The sequence below is a fragment of the Balearica regulorum genome, chromosome Z (assembly GCF_011004875.1).
Source record: "Balearica regulorum gibbericeps isolate bBalReg1 chromosome Z, bBalReg1.pri, whole genome shotgun sequence".
In the NCBI taxonomy this organism is placed as follows: domain Eukaryota; kingdom Metazoa; phylum Chordata; class Aves; order Gruiformes; family Gruidae; genus Balearica; species Balearica regulorum.
This window is the reverse complement of record NC_046220.1, coordinates 48,807,954-48,825,920: the sequence shown is the minus strand read 5'-3', so window position 1 is coordinate 48,825,920 and position 17,967 is coordinate 48,807,954. Positions and strand designations below refer to the sequence as shown.

At 40.9% G+C, this 17,967-nt stretch overlaps 1 protein-coding gene and 1 long non-coding RNA gene across 7 annotated transcripts in view; one reads left to right on the top strand and one right to left on the bottom strand.

The window, feature by feature from the left end:
* The window catches only part of TJP2 (tight junction protein 2), a 73,188-nt gene extending 57,503 nt beyond the window's left edge, over positions 1-15,685 (bottom strand). Inside the window, exons 1-2 of one of the 6 annotated variants that reach the window (XM_075739237.1) lie at positions 15,631-15,685; positions 2,738-2,854 (exon numbers count right to left, since the gene is read on the bottom strand). The gene's annotated coding sequence lies outside the window, so the exon portion shown is untranslated. Of the gene's footprint in view, positions 1-2,737; positions 2,859-12,946; positions 13,521-14,494; positions 14,925-15,101; positions 15,448-15,630 lie in introns of those variants that run through there. The other 5 variants (XM_075739235.1, XM_075739240.1, XM_075739236.1 and 2 more) reach the window with 5 other exon arrangements.
* On the top strand, positions 14,080-17,946 carry LOC142599369 (uncharacterized). Its single transcript, XR_012832914.1, has 4 exons — positions 14,080-14,559; positions 15,446-15,909; positions 15,999-16,389; positions 16,602-17,946. It is a non-coding gene; the product is annotated as an uncharacterized LOC142599369 (long non-coding RNA).
* Positions 17,947-17,967: the final 21 nt, after the last annotated feature.

Below are 17,967 nucleotides of genomic sequence, written 5' to 3'. Positions count from 1 at the left end.
AGATAATGATTTAGAGCAAGAAGCAGCACTGCTCTAAGCCCATTGTTCTAGACTCAATTTCAAGTTCACAGAAAATAATACTGAAAAAATTACTATGACAAACACTGTTATACGCAGAACAACTAGGAACAGCGCTAGAGATACTAACAGTATGAAATACACTAATATGGTATATTTTTCTCAACAGTTTCGAAATATTAGTCATCAGTTCTACTAGATCTCACACATCACAGGCTTATGCTGCTAAAACCCAGAAGACTGCTTGTTTTGTTTGTTACTATGTCTTTGCAAAGGATATGTGAATTAGAAAATACAGATGTATAGCATGTTTCACAGGATAGATAAATATCAGCATGAGAATATGCAGAAGTGTTTGATAATCATCAGTAAAAAAATGATAGTGGGGAGAATGTGTTTAGAATAAATAGACTGTATTTCTTAATTTTCATCTATGCAATGTTTCAAAACTACACTGCAGTGTCTTGAAAAATTACACCAGTAAGGCAAGCAAATTAAACAGTGTGACCTATTGTTGGAGTGAAACGGACTTAACGGTGACTTCACCTGAACACACCCCCCTCTTCCTCCACAGACTATGCAAATTGAAGCAACTTTCTTTGGCATACGCACTTGGACCTCTATTAACTTAAGAAGCTACAAAAGCTAGTACTGTTATTCTAAAGAATGAAATAACAAAGTAGTTTAAACAGATCCAAACCACACAAGTGTATACTGTTTTTCTCCTCGAACACCATACAAAAGTGTGTATCAACACTTGAAAGGAAATCTCTTCCCCAACCCTAATTTGTTCATTTTAAACAGAAGGCACCACACTGAGCACGTTCTGTTTGAACATTCATTTTGCTTACTTCTCATTTCCTTCCTCTCTTCTCCATGCTTCTTGACTACTCCTTGCAAGGCTGTGAAACAATTTTCTGCTTTTAGCAATTTATCTGTCTTGCTTCTCTAGAATTCAAGCCCTACGACATCAAAAACTTTACCATGGTAATCAACTGTTACAGCTCAAATTAATTAAGACAAGACAGTGAAGAAAACAAAGATCCCATTCTCATGGAGATCATTATACTTATTAAGAACACGCAAAAGAATATGCAGAACGCACAAGATGTATCACACACAAAACTTTGTTAATTTTTTTCTAGTACAGAGGTTAATTTAAAAAACAAAGCTCCAGACAGCAGTTCTTCAGCCAAGTTAGTCCTTTAAAGCACAAAACTATGCTTCAAAGCTCTGCCTCTCCCCATCCTATTTATACTGGCAAACCTCCTGCTGACGAGCTCATTAAGAAACAAAGCAGTTCTGCAGCCCCATTAAGAAACAGCAAGGCCCCAGCTGGGGTACTATGCTCACTTTTGGGTGCTGTTTTTCAGGATTGAAATGAGCTGGTGAGAGTTCAAGGGAGAATAGTGAGAACCATTACCAGGAAGAAAGCAGACAGACACAGCCACCCTAATCATTCACTTGCCAGTTCCACAGCTACTGGGAGCCCACAGGCAAGGTGGCTGGATGCAGCTTCCAAGACACATTTCTCTAGTGGACACTAGTTCCCGAGTTTCTTTCACTAAGAGTTGGGCTTGCAAGTATCCCCGTTCCCTGGTGTAAAGTTTGCATACTATACCATCTCCTTGAAAGTTTTTAGTTTAAGGAAAATGCTAGAGTCTGCTGGAAACCTCAACTGGGACATTCCTCTCTAGCTACACTTCACTGATACTCTTGTATCGTATTTTCTATCATACAGTGCCCTAAGTGAACAGGGCTTGCTTATTTGTTGTTTTATATAATGACAACTTTTTTTTTCTTTACTTTTCTTTCATGTCTTTAGAGTCTTATTAACTAGCACCCTCTGCTCTCACTCCCAGAACATTAAGCTAACAGATGAGTAGTTTTGGTTCAGTATATCACAAATTATAAGGACAGGACAACTGATATCCACATTTCCAAGTAAATTACTAAAGCAGCAATAGCTATTCATCTCTCAAGAATGAAAGATGAGTTAATTACAATTTTGCAACACACCAGCATAAAAACCTTTTGCTCCCTTAAAATTGTCATCTGTTAATGACTTACAAAAAACAAGCCAAGCATGTTTGATCAACACATAAAACTAATGACGCATTTTATATTCTCTGTGGAAGCACTTGAGAAAAGGTTTCAAAAGCAAGGTTAAGATGCCAGAAGGATTATATTTACCTTAATGATGTACTATAAGAAAATATGCAGCAAAACAGCTCTCCCTGTGTGTGGCTATTCTGTTTCCCAGGACTCTACTGAGTCACTAAGCAATTCCCATTAATATTACCCTCCATGCTTAAAGTAATTTATTTATCCCCAAATCCATGCTAAATATTTATATTTGCTGAAGACATCACCATAGATTAAATCCATTCTTTACCAATGTTTAGCTAAGAGATGAACTAGTACAGGCTTGTGCATTATTATTTGCATAACTTTAGCAGAATATTGAGTTCATTGCAGAAGTCTTTCCTCTTTTGGAGGCCTGTTGCACTTCATCAAGCTTTCAGCAAATGTGCGTGTGCTCATTCTAAGTTGCTTCAGGAATCCAAACTAGTTCTGAATACAACTTAGTACTCTATTAAGTACAATTTTTAAAACCTTTTAAAATCATAGCTAAAAGAATGAACATTATAGCTAGCACATGACAAGTATCCATCATTTTAAACTGATGGCCAGTTCAAACATGCAGTTTGACTAGTACCTTGTGAGGAATGACGATTTTTGAGTGTCTCTGTTTACTTGCTGTGAGACGCTTTGGGCTTGATGTACAGCTGTGCTCCCAGTCCCACTCACAAGGAGATGGCAGTGCAGTAGTTTGCTCCCTGAAAAACAAAGTTTCATTTAAGTCATGTATAATCACAAAAGAGTGACTGTGAAGCCTGGGACACTGAACTCCTAGAGATAAAGAGGATATAAAATATATTTCTCTGGTTAGTTTGGCATGCTTTAGCTTCCCTGGCAATCAAGTGGAAACAGTGCTTGAATAAAGGAGATACTTGGCAATATTTACACTAGCAGCACTATTGCAAACTTCAGTTCAAGCACTGTCCCCCCATCAGACATCCACTCAAGCCTGCACACAAAGCAACAATGCATTTTTGCAAACTAAATAGGGTATAGACAGGAAGCGTGCTTATATTCCCTTTGTTGCACTGTTCATCTCCACAAGGTGTTTGGGCTTTCTGTTTTAATTTAATCTTAGTCCGATAGCTTAGCTTGCATAGGATTGTACAAAGTTAAGCTAGTAAGAGCATTGTATCTTAAGCATAACCTCAGTAAACAATGAGATACATGCACTTCAGTGTTTTCAATTGGTAACTTAATGCCAGTTGCCAAATGACAGAAAAGAAACAATTCCCAATGTGATTTTCTACTCCTTCCCCTGCTCAACAGGCCTCAGGTACCCCTCTTCTACACAAGCAGTATGTTCCTTGTCGAAGGGCTCCTCCTCTCCCACACCCTTTGTCCTAGGCCCTTGATTACCCTGTGTAGGAAAAAAGAAAATGAATGGTTTAACTAAGATTAAGCAGGAACTTCTGACGGAAATAGAAACAGAAGCCAGTTAGTGTTTGTTGGTTGGGTTTTGTTTTTAGAAGAAAACCCACACGCATCGTGATCATCTTAATTCCTCTCAAAGAGCATATTTCCAAAGTGTTCCATCTTCAAAGAAGGATATAGCCATGCTTCCCTGGAAGAGTATCTTATCCATACTTGTAACAGGTTTGGGTTTGTTTGGCATTTTTTGTTTGCTTGTTTTGTTTTCTTTCCTATGTATTTTTTTATTCTGGTTAATACTCCCTTAGTAATTTCTAGATAGCAGGAGAGCCATAAGAAAAAGATACTGAAAGAATTCTGCAGTACTTCCCCAATTATCTACAAGTCTACGCCACATTTTATTGATGTGTCTCATGTGTGGCACCCACTTTTTCCTGAGCACAATCATAATGATGTCCCAGATTCAAAAAAATCAAGCTTAAAACTTCTAAAGATATTTTAAAAATATATTTGGTCTCAGATTAACTTCTTAAAAACATCAAAAGTGCCAGCATCTGCCAGACATCGCATGGTGAACTAGAAGGTTCTTGCCCCTCTCTGATGATTTTTCCAGAAAAAAAGCATCTTTCTAAAAGTAATAAACTACTGTTTTAAATCAAGACATGATTTTGCAAGTAACAGAACAAAAAGATGCTTAATAGGAGCTTCCATGATCACCAAAGAACAGCAAGAGCTATGTGTGAACAAACATAAGCTTTTTTGTTCCAGGCTGAGCAACAGTGAGTTATTAATTTGCTTATTCCAGTTGTATAGAGTAAGAAGTCTGCAGCTACAAAAAGAACACGGTTTTTTCTTCAACTCAGTTTGCCACAATTGCTGGTTACCAACCTTTAGTTCCCTGAAAGTTTTAATGAAAACAAAAGGGATCCCTATTACAGTCCAATAACAACAGCATTTCTGCTTTTGTGAAACTGTTGGAATGGCAAATCCAAACATAATCCAAATACATTTTAACCAGTTTGGAATTCCAAGTGTGTGCAACAATCACATTAAACCTCTCCCTGAAATAAGGGAGATGCCCGATTAAGAATGCTGGAAATAAAAACAAATATTAATGGGGTAGTGTCTTTTGCACTTTGATACTGACTAACACTCAGTAGTAGATAAAAGCCAAGCAGTCCCAGCTACAAAACAAAAAATAATGCATACTACAGTTAGCAAGTTTCATTTTTAGATGGCTTGTTTCAAGCTGTGACTTTGGCCAAACAAACCTACTTGAAAACAAAGAGGAATTATGCAAGAATGTACCATTACTTTCCAACACAGTTCCTCAAGGTGTCAAGAGCAATCACTTAGGGTTTTATCAACATGTAAGGACTGGCTGCAAAATTCAGAGAGATTAACATGTAGATAACTTACATGAAACAATCATGTAAGCATCTGTCTAGGACACTCCACTGTCCTGTGTCCAAATACATTGTACTGAGAACCCCTTTTGTTGGGCAGATTTTTAACAAAAAGCCCTACAGGCACTCATTGACATGGTACCAGAAATTTAGGAGCAGCTTGAAGAGTACTTGTGTTGATAAAAGGCTGGAAACTGTTGGCATCACCGTATTTTCTAGACTAGTTTTTGTGGATTTGGTGATACAATTTAAAAAAAAAAAATACGGTGCACTGTATTTCAGTTGCCTTTACTGTTGCTATCACCATTAGATGACCTGTTCCTTTGGAAAAGTTACAGGATAAATCTGAGTTCAGTTATAGAGAAACAGCCACAGTTTTACTCCAAGCTTTTCTCTGAAGTGTTGCTTACACAAAAGTATTCCAAACCAGTAGAAACATCTTAATTACTCTTGAACAAAAGCCGCTCACATTTTGCATTCCTCTGCAATGCCTGAAACAAGGTGACAGCATTCTAATGCCTACCAAAAATATAACAGACTAGAAGAGCTGTGAATACACCCATCCATCAATGCTACTCCTTAGGGGCAGGTGGGAAAGAATGACAATCCCCTTTCACACACACACCATAAGTTTTTGAGGGAAACAGTTGTGAACAGAAAGAATTTTCCGAAGCCTGATACTCAAGTTGTGTGGTACAAGAAAGCACTCTGAATTGTTTTTAACAAGACCAGAATGCTCAGTGTTTCACATTTTGAACTATAATAGCCTTAATTGGCTTCTCTTTCAAAACCTAAAATTTTCCTTTAGGGAAAATATTATTCCTAAAGAAGATGAACTCTTGCTTCCTAGCAGAGAAGGAAAGTTGCATACACAGAGAAAAGTGTTTTTCTTTTCCACTTCTAGAAGCTGATAGTTCTCGCATGGATAAAATTAAAATATGTGTATTTTTAAATGCGAGGGAGGGGGAACACATGCATACACATCAGGTTAGTAGTGAGCAATAAACACAAAACAACCATTTCATTTTCATTCTGATGAGTATACACCTGTTTATCCTTTCCGTTCTCCAGCAAACTCCTGATTTAGAAATAACACCTTCTACTTATCCTACTAGCCAAGGACAAGAAGTACGCAGGAATCTCTAATGAAACCACAAAGTTTAACCACAACTGCAGAAGATATACCATTTGGATTGTACCAAAAAAAAAAAAAATTACCTGTTTTATGAATTACTCTCCTCTTTTCTGATAACAAGTTTTAGTATTCCATGATTCAAAGTGAGACCAGGTTTTCCCATAGTTACTCACTGATAGTTTTTTAGCACTTACCCTGGATGTTGCCACAGATTTGCATGTCTACCCTCAGGAAGCAGCTCCCTCTTGTTAAGGGGAGTAATACCTATCGCTGCTTCTAAAAGAGTTACATATTTCTTGTACCGCATCCTGCCTCTCTCAAGAGTTCCACCACGCTAAGTTATCATCCAAATGCAGATGCTGCAGCTGAAGTCATGTCTCATCACTTATCCGAGCTGCTGGTTTTTAAAACATGCTGTGAGTTTGAAGCATAAAAATAATGCTTTTCCCCTCTCCCAGGCTTGGCGAGTTAGCAGGAGGGAGAAACCAAAGAAAAACTCCTACCAGATTCCCCGGAAACGTCATTGTTACATAATTCGATCTTTGAATAAGACACTAATGAAAATGATTGAAGAGACAATCATGGTTCTAAGCCTAGCCGCATAATGCACACTCTCCAATTGACTAATCCTTTGCTAAATCTCTGCTGTCTATAATCTTTCAAGTACTAATGGAGCACTAGGTAACTTCTCTGTCAAATCAATCCAGCGAATAAGAGATCTGCACAGAAAACTTGAGACTGTTTTACACACTATGACAGACAAAAATAGATTTTGCATGAACTTTTCTCCTCAGCACCAGAAAGCTCTGTACATTGGAAGCGTTACAAGGGATTTATCTGATCTGTTCAGAAAAGGCAGGGAGAAACATTTCCTTATGTGGCTTGTATGGAATTAAGAAAGCTAGAGACTCCCATTATGACACCTATTAGTCATTCAAATGTGCCTCACATTGTGCCAGAAGCCACTTTTTATGTCAAAATTGCTGGAGCCATGAGGTAAGTAACTGTGTGTGCCAAAGACCTCATGTACTAACTACAAAGGTGGAGACAAAGGTACATGTTGAAGTCACAGTGACATTTTGGAAATGCTGCAGCACTGTCAAATTGCAGTATTAAGAGAGATGCTCTTGATTGCAAAAAGACTAGCTAAGGTAATGTTGTTGTAATGCTACATAGATACTAAGGTTGTAAGATACGAATGCTTTATATATAATTATAGAAACACTATGTACTTATGCAGTAATATAGATAAAAATGTAAAAAGAAGAGATGGGAAAGGAGGACCAAAGACTTCAGCCACAACACTCCCTCTGTAAACGGAGCATTTTAGTTATTCCCTAGTATTATTAGGCATGTCTATACTTCTGTTGGGGTGATTTCATATTGCATGCTACTTATTTAGAAACTGCTAAGATGAAAACTAGCAGTTTTCATTACTTACACTGTCAAATATTCAGCTCTTAACAAGAAGATTTGTATAACTATTGCCAGGTTACATTACTTCCAGTCCTGTGTTACCTGTATTTGGTGTTTAATATTCAGTCACATTTGTAGGTTATGTTAAACACATGCACACCTAGAACTATCTCAAGTTATTACTAAATAGTAATCCATGGGATTCATCTTAGAAGAGCAAAATAAAATTGAGCATCTTTTAGATTCAGGGAGTACCACTACAAACAGCTATCTGAGGGAAAATTTAGTTTTAATCTACCTAGTTGCATGCTGATGTGTAAGGAATATGCAGTCTGAAAATTTGTGATGTGTTAAGACAATTAACATATTAAAAAACCAGAAATTAAATTAAGCAAGTAATTACTTCTCCAGGTCCAAAAAAAAAAAAAAAAAAAAGGAATTTAACCACAACTTCAAACACCTGTATACAAAGTATTAAGAAGCTTAGGAAAGCAAAGTACTACTAGAAGTCTGCAGGCACAGCTAATGTCATTAAGCCTGCATGCATCCTGACTTCTGATAGCTTTGACAACTCTCTTGTAAGGCAGTACCTACTAGGAAAAGACAAGAAGTGGACAGGTTTTTTGACTATTCCAGTTTTTAAGGACCTTCTGACTATAGTAGTCCATGACAATATTCAATTTTACTTAAATGCAGAAACATTTTGATAAAATCCAGTCTTCCCTCAAAGTCAGTTTTGTTAGTAACATCAGTATTACCACAATTTCTCCTATGAAATTTTGGTTATTCATCCTGTCCTCATGTTCCCCTCTTCCCCTCCCCCTCCTCCCGCCTTTTTTTTTTTTTTTTTTACCCTAAATTTTCCCCTTATAGGTCTAAGAAACAGTTCTCACAAAAACTTCCCCAAAGTACTTTTCGAAGCCAGAGTCCTATGCAAAGTCTGAAAAGCATTTAGGGCAGCTTTGGTCCATCTTTTGTCTCTTTGGGCAAAGCCACAACTAACCTTGTACACAGAGAAGCCAAGCTCACACAATAAGCACTAGTTACTCCCAAGTAATTAGTTTTGGCGAAACAGTTCATGAAATCTCTGGGTATCTAGAGGGAGTAAGACTGACTCACACTTTATCAACTTCCTTCAACTTTATTTGAAAACAAAAATTCAAAGCTGCTAGTACATCCATTGTTAGTGAAGGATAGATTTTGCAGAGCAAAATAAAAGGTCTAAAATATACCTTCATCCATTGTTTCCTGTTAGGGACTTATTATCCACTCCCCTTCTTCTGGCTTTGTATTTTTTCGGAAGAACGAACACAAAGTTTTATTGGAAAGAACACAGTGCAATTTTCCTAACTGGGAACACACAAGTGAACAAACATAAATCTAAGAATTAAGCTGTTAAGAAAAATATTTGTGTCAATTTCAGGAACGCATGTTCCTCAGCCAAATCCAAAAAAGGTAACAGTAAGAAACTGTCTAACAGTTCAGCTAAAAAGGTTCTTTGCTTATTCCCTGTATGTGCATTCTATGCTAACCTTGTCCCTACAGATCACTCACATTAATTACTAATCAGTTCACAAAAAAATTAAAATCCAGTAACACAGATTTCTATCAAACTGATACAGTGCATTGTGGCAGCATTGGAGCACTTGTCATAGCCTTATCAAGCTACAGGAAAAGAGGACTCCATGAAAACTGTCAGCTTTTCATTATCTGTCCCAAAGCTCCCTACTCTTTTCTGTGCTTCGTTAGCTGAAACAGAAAAAAAGCCCAACATTTCAGTCTTGGGGCAGTGATTTCAATCTGGCTGAAATTCCACAGATGATTTTTGCAAAAGCAGTTCTGAAGTTGGTTTATGTTTATTCACACTGCAAAATTCGTAGACTCAGTTGCCGTTGCACTGTTTGGAAAGTAAGTCATATTCCTGGGAATGGGGAAAGAATGACAGAAACATTTATGAGATCAAAGCAAAAGCTTCATTTTGCTGTAATCCTTGACAGATGAAAACAGAGTCATACTCCCTTAATTAGATGTAGAACATACTTCATGTAAACTGATGACAGAAGCATGATCACATCTTCAGTCACTTCAGACCCAACTACAAAGGAGACAAGCATTGCTCAACATACCCACAAATTACTTTCTATCTTTGGCAAGATACAAAATCCTTTTCTTTCTTCTCTCTCAACAAAAATCTCTTTAACACCTACAGACCAAAGACTCCTTTCATGGAGACAGCAAAGAAACAAAGGTCTCTTCCTACATGCTTTTTCTCAGGTGATGAGAATAACTGTGACAATTGTTAACTTCAAGAACGTACCTGTGTTTTGTTTGGGCCATATAGCTAAGAAATAGCTTGAAAAACAATCATCATATGTAAAGCTTGTTGAAACAGTTTTGAGGCAAAGGAGCATCAAAGATCAGACTGGAGGCATGGGGACAGGAATGGTTTCAAGGGGGTCCTGGAAACTTCTTTCACACAGCTTCAGGGACTGCAGTTGCTTTTGGCCCCTCCTTAGAGATTGTCCCTTGCTCAGTCCATATGTTCCTGGAGATTCTCAGAATCAGCTTATACAAAGTTGTGCTAAGGAGGCTAGAGACACCAGCAGTCAAATCTGCTGGCTATTAAGCAGAGCTAGATGATGAAGCAGATGTTAGAATAGAGAGAGCAAGTCAGACTACAGACAGCCTTGCTGTTAGCAGTGATGTGCAGGAGAGATTTATGGGTGTTCTCTAATGTCTCTTAAAAAAAAAAAAGACAACTAACAATGCAAAGTAAATAACAAATAGCTTGAACGAATATGTGAAACCTTGGTTTAGATGAAGCTGAACATTGTTAAGTTCAGGCCCACTTTATCAATACAATGCAGACTGATGTTAAAGAATTAGTGGAAATGTATTGTTGATCCAATCTGAGGAAAAATCCAAAGTGATCCAAAATATTTGAACTCATGCTTAGCTTAATAAAAACATACCCCACCTAACTAGATATCCTAAATCTGACATTTCACATGTATCTAGACCACACCCAAGATAATCTATGTACCTTTAAGAAATAAAAAGACATTTATTTTTAAGCAACCAGACACTGGGAAAAATCAGAACAAAAAGGGAAATATTTTTCCTTGCACCTTCTTATTGGCCATTCTATTGCATCACATGGTAAATTGTCTGTCATTTTCACGTTATACATGTGAAAACATATCACTAATGAGCTTCATTTTCTTCTTAGATTAGGAACAATGGCAATCTGCGCTTCCAACACTCAGATATACAATGGTAATGCTGACCTAAATTCAGGAGGACTTGGGTAGCTCATGTTTCCTAAAACAAAGCCTGCAGCTGATGAATACACACCAGGGGAGATGCTGTACAAGATATCAGACCAGAGCTACTACAGTTCACCGTCATTACTAACCTTGGATCATAAACATCCTAAATACGTTCACAACTGCAAGGGTCATCTAACACTGGAGAGATGGACAGAAAGGAGTTGCCACAGTCTGCATTCTCATTTGAAACAGAAATCTACAATATTCCCTAGCAACCTGCACTTTCAAAAAGCAATTATCTGATTTAAAAGAAAACAAAAAGCAAGAACAACAAAACTAAAAAACAACCCAAACATTAACAATTTAAGTTGCAGAATGACCTGAAATGGTTTTTGCTGCTGCATGAAGCTGTTTAATTCCTATTATTGCAGTCAGTACCTGTGTTGATTATGTAATATTTAAGTAAAAAATAACCTCAGCCCTCTACTGTTAAATGGAGGTTTTGTTTACTAAAAAAACAAACAAACTGCAGCAAGTTCTAAATCACAATTGACCTATTCGGAAAAGGAAAAAGAAAAAAAAAGTTACTTTCTGAAGTGGGACTAGCATAACCCCAGTACTCGTAAAAGACCATTAAAGGACAAGAGAAGGCTCCAAAGACTCTGGGGACAAGAAGCAAGCACACTTTACAAGGGAGCAGACAGGGATCTAACACAATGCTGCTCTTTCTGAGGAACGGATAGGTTCAGATAGTTAAGAAAAGCACCCAGTTGTTGAACAGCTCTATTTTGACGAAAGCATCTGGGAGAGAAATCTGTGTAGGAATTAAACCTGAGTACTTCTCCGGGGTTTTCAAACAACTTAAGAGTACTTGGTCATAGAACCGAAACCAAACCTTTAACTGTGAAAGATGACATGCACTGGTGTGCATATGTCAGCATGGCCATGCAAAACCAGTCACACCCACTTCAGTGCTGCAACCTTTGTAGGCATCTCGCCATTTGCAAACATGCTTCACTATGGCAAGATCCATATATTAGAAAACAGGCCTAAAAATTATGCCCTATATCCTTATTGCCACAAATGTTTGTTTTACAAATAGATTATCTCAGTTTTGAGAAATCTTCTGAAAGTAACAGAAATTCACTGCAATTTCACAGACTTTATGCAGCTGATGTCAAGGATCAATTGTCAGATTTAATAAATTCATTTTTTCCCAGCAATGAAGATTTTCATACCTGTTTGAAAATAAACCAGATTTGAAAGTCTCTAACCTCAAGAAACTATAGCTATTACACCATGTCAATGCTTTCTTTCCCATTATTAGAATGACTGGTTCCATGATTACTACAATAGTATGAAACTAATGCAGCCAAGCATGACAAAAGTTACACCGTCCTTGAGAACGTAAATACTGTTATATCAGCAATTAAAAGAGAACAGTCTTGTAACAAGAGATTTCCTTTACCCTACAAGGAAGTTCTGGAGACAGACAATGTTGGTAATTGTTAAAACACACACACATATGCAATCATCTAAATTTGCTCTAAGTTAAATGCAGCTTTGAAGTAGTCCTAGAATATTAGGCCATTCCCCAGTTGAGAATTACTATGATCCAAGAACTTTCTGATGCTTTTAAGCATCTAGGTTTTATAAAGGTACAACACATCACATTTTTTGAACCATGTCAGGGCCTAAACACTATTTTAATCACTAAGAAAGATTTCCTAGTTGTCCTTAGAAGACACTGAACCAGGAAAGGGGGGATTAAGCAATCAAAAAAGTATCAGACACTTAATTACTTTGATGCTTCATTCTGAAGAGCTCTGTTGAGATTATAGTTCATGCAAAGTATTGGGATCATCTTAACCCCACTGCATAATTCCCTATACTCATCTTTATTCTCCCAAAAGCCCAGTATAGCAGCACTGAGCACAGTAGCAGTTATGCAAGTTACATAGTTGCAGAATACAATTAATCCGTAGTGACTTTCTTTCACAAAGGGAAGAGGAGTCACTACCGCTGCCTGAACATAATATTTAGGGCATAAGAAGATGTTTGCATATAACAGTCTGGAAGCAATTATAACTGTAAACTCATCTAAAAAAATCAAATACATGCAGAAAGCTTCCTCACATGCCTGCTGAAAGCCCTCATAAGCATCAGGTTATACTAAGTATAAATCTTACCATGTCTAAATGGCGTGCACACAGGCTTACTACTACAAAGCATTTCAAAGTCTCTTCAAGCAGCCTGATGATCTATCAATGAATATCAATTTACACAAGCAAACTTCCATGCTTTCCAGTACCTGATCCTTGCCATGTGGACCTCATGGATCCTGACAAGGGTCATTGCTTGCAAGAGTTTACAGATGGATCCTTAACACTATGAATGCTTCAGAAATAAAAGAAGCAATTTCATCAGTCATAGCACACGTTTGTTTTTCTTTTCTTTTCTCTGACCTACAGCTGAATCACAGTCCTAAACCTTTAAAATACAATTTCGGTGAGCAAAAAAAAAGGTAAGTAATTTGCTTTGAACCATCCCAACTTGATAATTACACCCAAAAGTTAAAACCTCAAAGCTGGTGGCCTCAGCTGGAGCACAGCTGTAGGGCTGAGAGTTTTCAAATACTGTCCTAGCTGTTGGATTTGATACCAGTTTATAAATCGAAGCTAGGGAGCAGATTATTCAGAAATTCCATCTGTTTCAAGTGAGTAACTATTAGAAAGCAACATTGGAGGTATGGAAGTTTTCAGATAAGCAACCTGAGAGATGAGTACATGACCCTTACACAAGTGTGTTCAGACAGCACGTACTTTCTCATCCTGAAAAAATACGCAGAGGGAACAGGTTTCAAGTAGGGGGAATGTAAGGGCAGAGTTGTCTCATAAAGCAAGCGCATGCCTCTGGTAGATCAGCCTTGACACTCCTCGATGTAAGTGTAATGTACCTGAGCTGCAGCACCGCAATCGAGGCCGACTGCCATGGCACTTCAACAGGGCAATCAAGGATTTGGCTCCTGGAACTGCCTGTTCCTTTGCTTTACAGTTCCCTGTTAACTTGAAACTTCCCCTGACCCAGTTAGGAAAGCGCAAGGCACGGCTGGAATCCACTCGGTATGTGCCAACATAAAGATTTCAGGAATTCTGTGTGTAACAAAGGCAGCCCAAGCCCCCGCCGCCGGGGGTGTGCGCCTGTCGGGGGACCCGCCCCCCCTAAGGAGAAAAAAACACGGCAAACAAAAACCCTGATTCAGCGGTGACATCTCGCCCACTTCCCACGTAGTATCGCACTCTCACGGAAAGTACTTAGCACGGAAAAAGTCACCGAGAGCCGCTTAATCCCTTTAGGGAAAAGCCGATCCTCGACCCGAGCACGGCAGCTCGCGCGCCCCAGGTGCGCGGTGGCGGCGGCGGGAGCGGGGCCGGGCCGGGGAGCACGGCGGAAGCGCAGCCACTGCCTCGGCTCCCCCGGACAAAGAAGGGAAAGTGCGCCCGAGGAGTGAAGGGGGGTGGGTATGTGAAAGCCAAAGCACACAAAGGAGGGAGAGGGACAAGTCGCGCAGCTCTTCTCCGCAGCACGACGCCTGGAGCGGGAAGCTGAGGCAGCGGCGGCGCCGGACGGGAGACGACGAGGGGCGGCGGAGCGCCGCACCTGCCCGAAGAGAGGGGAGCGGCGGGGAGGCACGAAGCTGGGGGCAGCCCAGCCCAGCCCGCCCCCCGCGGGGATACTCGCCTGCTCGCGGAGGCAGCCCCGGTGCGGCGGCGTCCGGCAGCGGGACCAGAGGTCCCAGGAGGTGGCCCGGCGCGGGGACTGCGGGGACTGCGCGCCCTACCCTGCCCCCAGCCCTGCCCCGCCACTTCAGAGCAGTCTGCAGCGCCGAGGCCGGGTCCGCTGCGGCCGCTCCCGCCGAGTCGGGCGATTTCCTGCGGGCGGGGGCGGTGCGGCCGCGCCGGGGCGGGCTCCCGCCGCAGGTGCCGGCCTCGCCCCCAGGTGGGGAGGCGGCGGAGGGGAGGGAAGAGGAGGGGCGGCGGCCGGACGGGGCAGGGCGGCGGGCAGCAGACCCCCTCCGCAGGCGCGACTCCACCTGCAGCCGCTGCCGCTCCCCCACACCCGCAGTTCAGGGGTAGCTTCGCCCAGCTCCCCCTCGGCCCACCATCACACACACTCTCTCACACACGCGGCGCTGGGCGGGGGAACAGGAAATACCGGTTGCAGGCCGGTACTCCGCGCCGCTGAGTCACCGTGGCGGGGCTGCCCCGGCCACCTCGCCCCCCAGCTTTCCTCGACTCGTTCTGTCTCCCGGGAGAAGGGCCCCGACTCTGCACCCCGGCCTACCTTGGCCGCCTGGCATTGCCCGAAGCGCCCCCGCGGCGGCAGCGGAGCCGGCGTGGAGAGCCGACCTGCTGGCGGCCGCAGCGGCTCCGGCGGCCGGTGCCAGCTGCTGCAAGGCCGGGGCGGGGCTGGCGAAGCCCTTTCGCCGCTGCTGCTCTCGGGGTGCACAGTCACCCAGCCCTGCGCTTGTGTGGTCTTCCCGTTTACATCAACGTTTTGTTAGGAACTTGGAATCATCGCCCCTCTAAACTTTTGTAACTAGAAGACCTCTGAAACAGCTTTTAAAACCGCTGTGCAGTGTTCCACGCGTACTTCTGAATCTGCTTCTTTCCTGCCTTTTATCACAGAAGAGCCAAGGCCAAGTTCCCTCCTCTTCTGGTGTGCTCTGGCAGCTCTGAGGAGCTGGGTGTTCACATCATCACTCATAGCTGAAACACCCAAGATTAACAGAAGGCAGAGCAGCTCCATTTCCACGGCAGAATGTGTAGCATTACTCTGCAAGTCGTACCAATACTGTTCCCGAAACCTCAACTTAGCAGAAGGGAACTGCACTTCAGGCTGGCATTCCACGGGTATCAGCTTTCCAACATCACTGATGTCCCGCAGCTGAAATGAGAAAGGCAAGGCCAAACAGCTCTGACAGGATTCTTTGGAGTCGTATTTCTTCTGCATTGTAAAGCACTAAATGTCACCAAGGATTCCTTATCTGCTCTCTTCCCATGCAAGCCCCTCCGAAACAGTATACTCACCCTGTATCAGGCGTGTGAAACAAAATCTACTTAAAAGTTTTCTGGTTTGCTGTTAGTTGCTGGTGAGAAAGGGCAGATGATTTTTCAACAGATGCTAAATATTCTAGATTCCCACAGCATTCCTAATTCACACTGGTTTCTTCCTCATTAGGTGCAGATGATGTTTGTGCAGTATGCCTCATACAGAAATGAAGATAAAGAAGGCAAACAGTGTTCTTCATGAAGCTGCTGGACTTTGGAAGGAGGCACCAGAAAAGCCTGTTTTATTGACAGCAAATACGAAACTGCATTCAGACGTTGTACTCAAAAAGCCTGCTTGTAGCTATGGTTAATAATTAACACACATGTGCATACAGTAGTCTTCAAGTGACCATTGCAGTTTAAAAGCCCCAAACAGCAAAACAGAGGGGGGGGGGAAAGACTAATTCAGGAACTTGATGTTTTCTGTCAGCTATACATAGGCCCAGTGATCAGTACATAATACAGTATTTTGTTCAGGCAGAATCAAGGCATGAGCAGTGGAAATTTAGTCTTACTTCCAGGTATGTGTCAGATTATTTGGTTTACACTGTGCTGGGTGTCTGTTTCCTTAACGAATGTTTAAAAACTTAATCTGGTAGTTCTCTAAACTTTTTCTGTTTTCTGAAGCTACTTTGGTAACAGTGTCCTTAAGGTGCTTGGTTAATGGTTCTAAAATGCTGTAAAGAGAAGTAATACTATTGACATATTTAATGTATTCCTACTTTTTTTTCAGTAGAACAGTGGAGAACATTGATGGCTAGCAGAAGAGCCTAGATCTGGAAACTAACAATGCTTACAAAATTACTCATTGTAATACTGATCATTTAGCATAATTACCATGACACAAACAGTTTTTAAACAATTCAGCAAATTGGAGAGGGCAGCAACAACATTATAGGGCTTCTTTTAAACATCTATTGTTTCCTTATCTAAACTTGGCTTTCCTTAACCTGAACTCCAAAAAAAGCTTGTAATTAATAATTGTTTCAAAAACTTTCTTATTGTTCATAGCTGTTTGTTCTATGCCTAGAGAAACAGCCTCCGCTGGCTATCTCCTTTGGTAGAGGTCATGAATCTTGTCTTTGTTCTACGGCTGCCGGCAGTACAATTTACATAAAAGACAATTTGGGACAGAGGGAGTTGTAACTCTGAACTTCTTATCTTTAAACAGGATTTTTGTTTTGGTTTTTTAAATCTCAGTAGTAAAGTGGACTGCAACATGTTTCATTGGTTACAATTCTAAATAGTGGTGTGCAGTAAATTTAAAATATCATCCCCTAAGGGGCCACAACATGATGCAGCTTGTCTCTAGCCTTTCCTTGCACTGCCAACGACATCAGCCGTTGGGCAAAAGTTAATCTCTTCCTGATAGCCTTTGCCTCTGCCCCTCCCATGCTTCCTTTTCTATTTTGAATGCTCTTCCAGGTATTTTGGCAAGCCTCTGCCTTCCTTCCCCGGACTCCCACACATTCCTGAGCTGGTTAGCACAATCATGGAGTTCAACCATTAACCAGAAGCTAAAAGTAATTGAACACGAAACTCCCTGTGAATACCTTTTCCCTTATTCGGCTACCACCTCTTCAGGACAGGTCTTTACCCCATTTACTGAAGCAGCTAAAAGACTTTGGGAATTTTAAGGAAACAAGACAGGATGATTTTATCACATGGAACAGTCTTGTAGGGAAGAATTAATGATAATGTTTCTTAAGAATTATCCCAAGTGGAAAGGAAAGTGAACCGACAAACACCAGACAAGCATTTATGCACGGAACTCATGTCAAACAAATGCAGCGGTTTGTGACCAATACAGACTGCAAGTAGTTGCTGTAAGTTTGACTACCTGAATCAATCAAGACTTCAGAAGAACTCGCTGGCACACAGGAAACAACTTAAGCCATGTTAGACACGCTAGGGCTTTCGGACTGTAGGCCCGAAGCAGAAAAATATAAACATCAGAGCAATTAGCTATTGGTGAAAACTCTGAGACACCTAAAAAAACTCAACACCCCCCACTTTCTCTGCCGAGTCAGCATCCAGTACAGCTACAAATGCCAATACTCCTCTTTCAAAAGTACTCTTTCTTCACTTCAGTGAAAAAA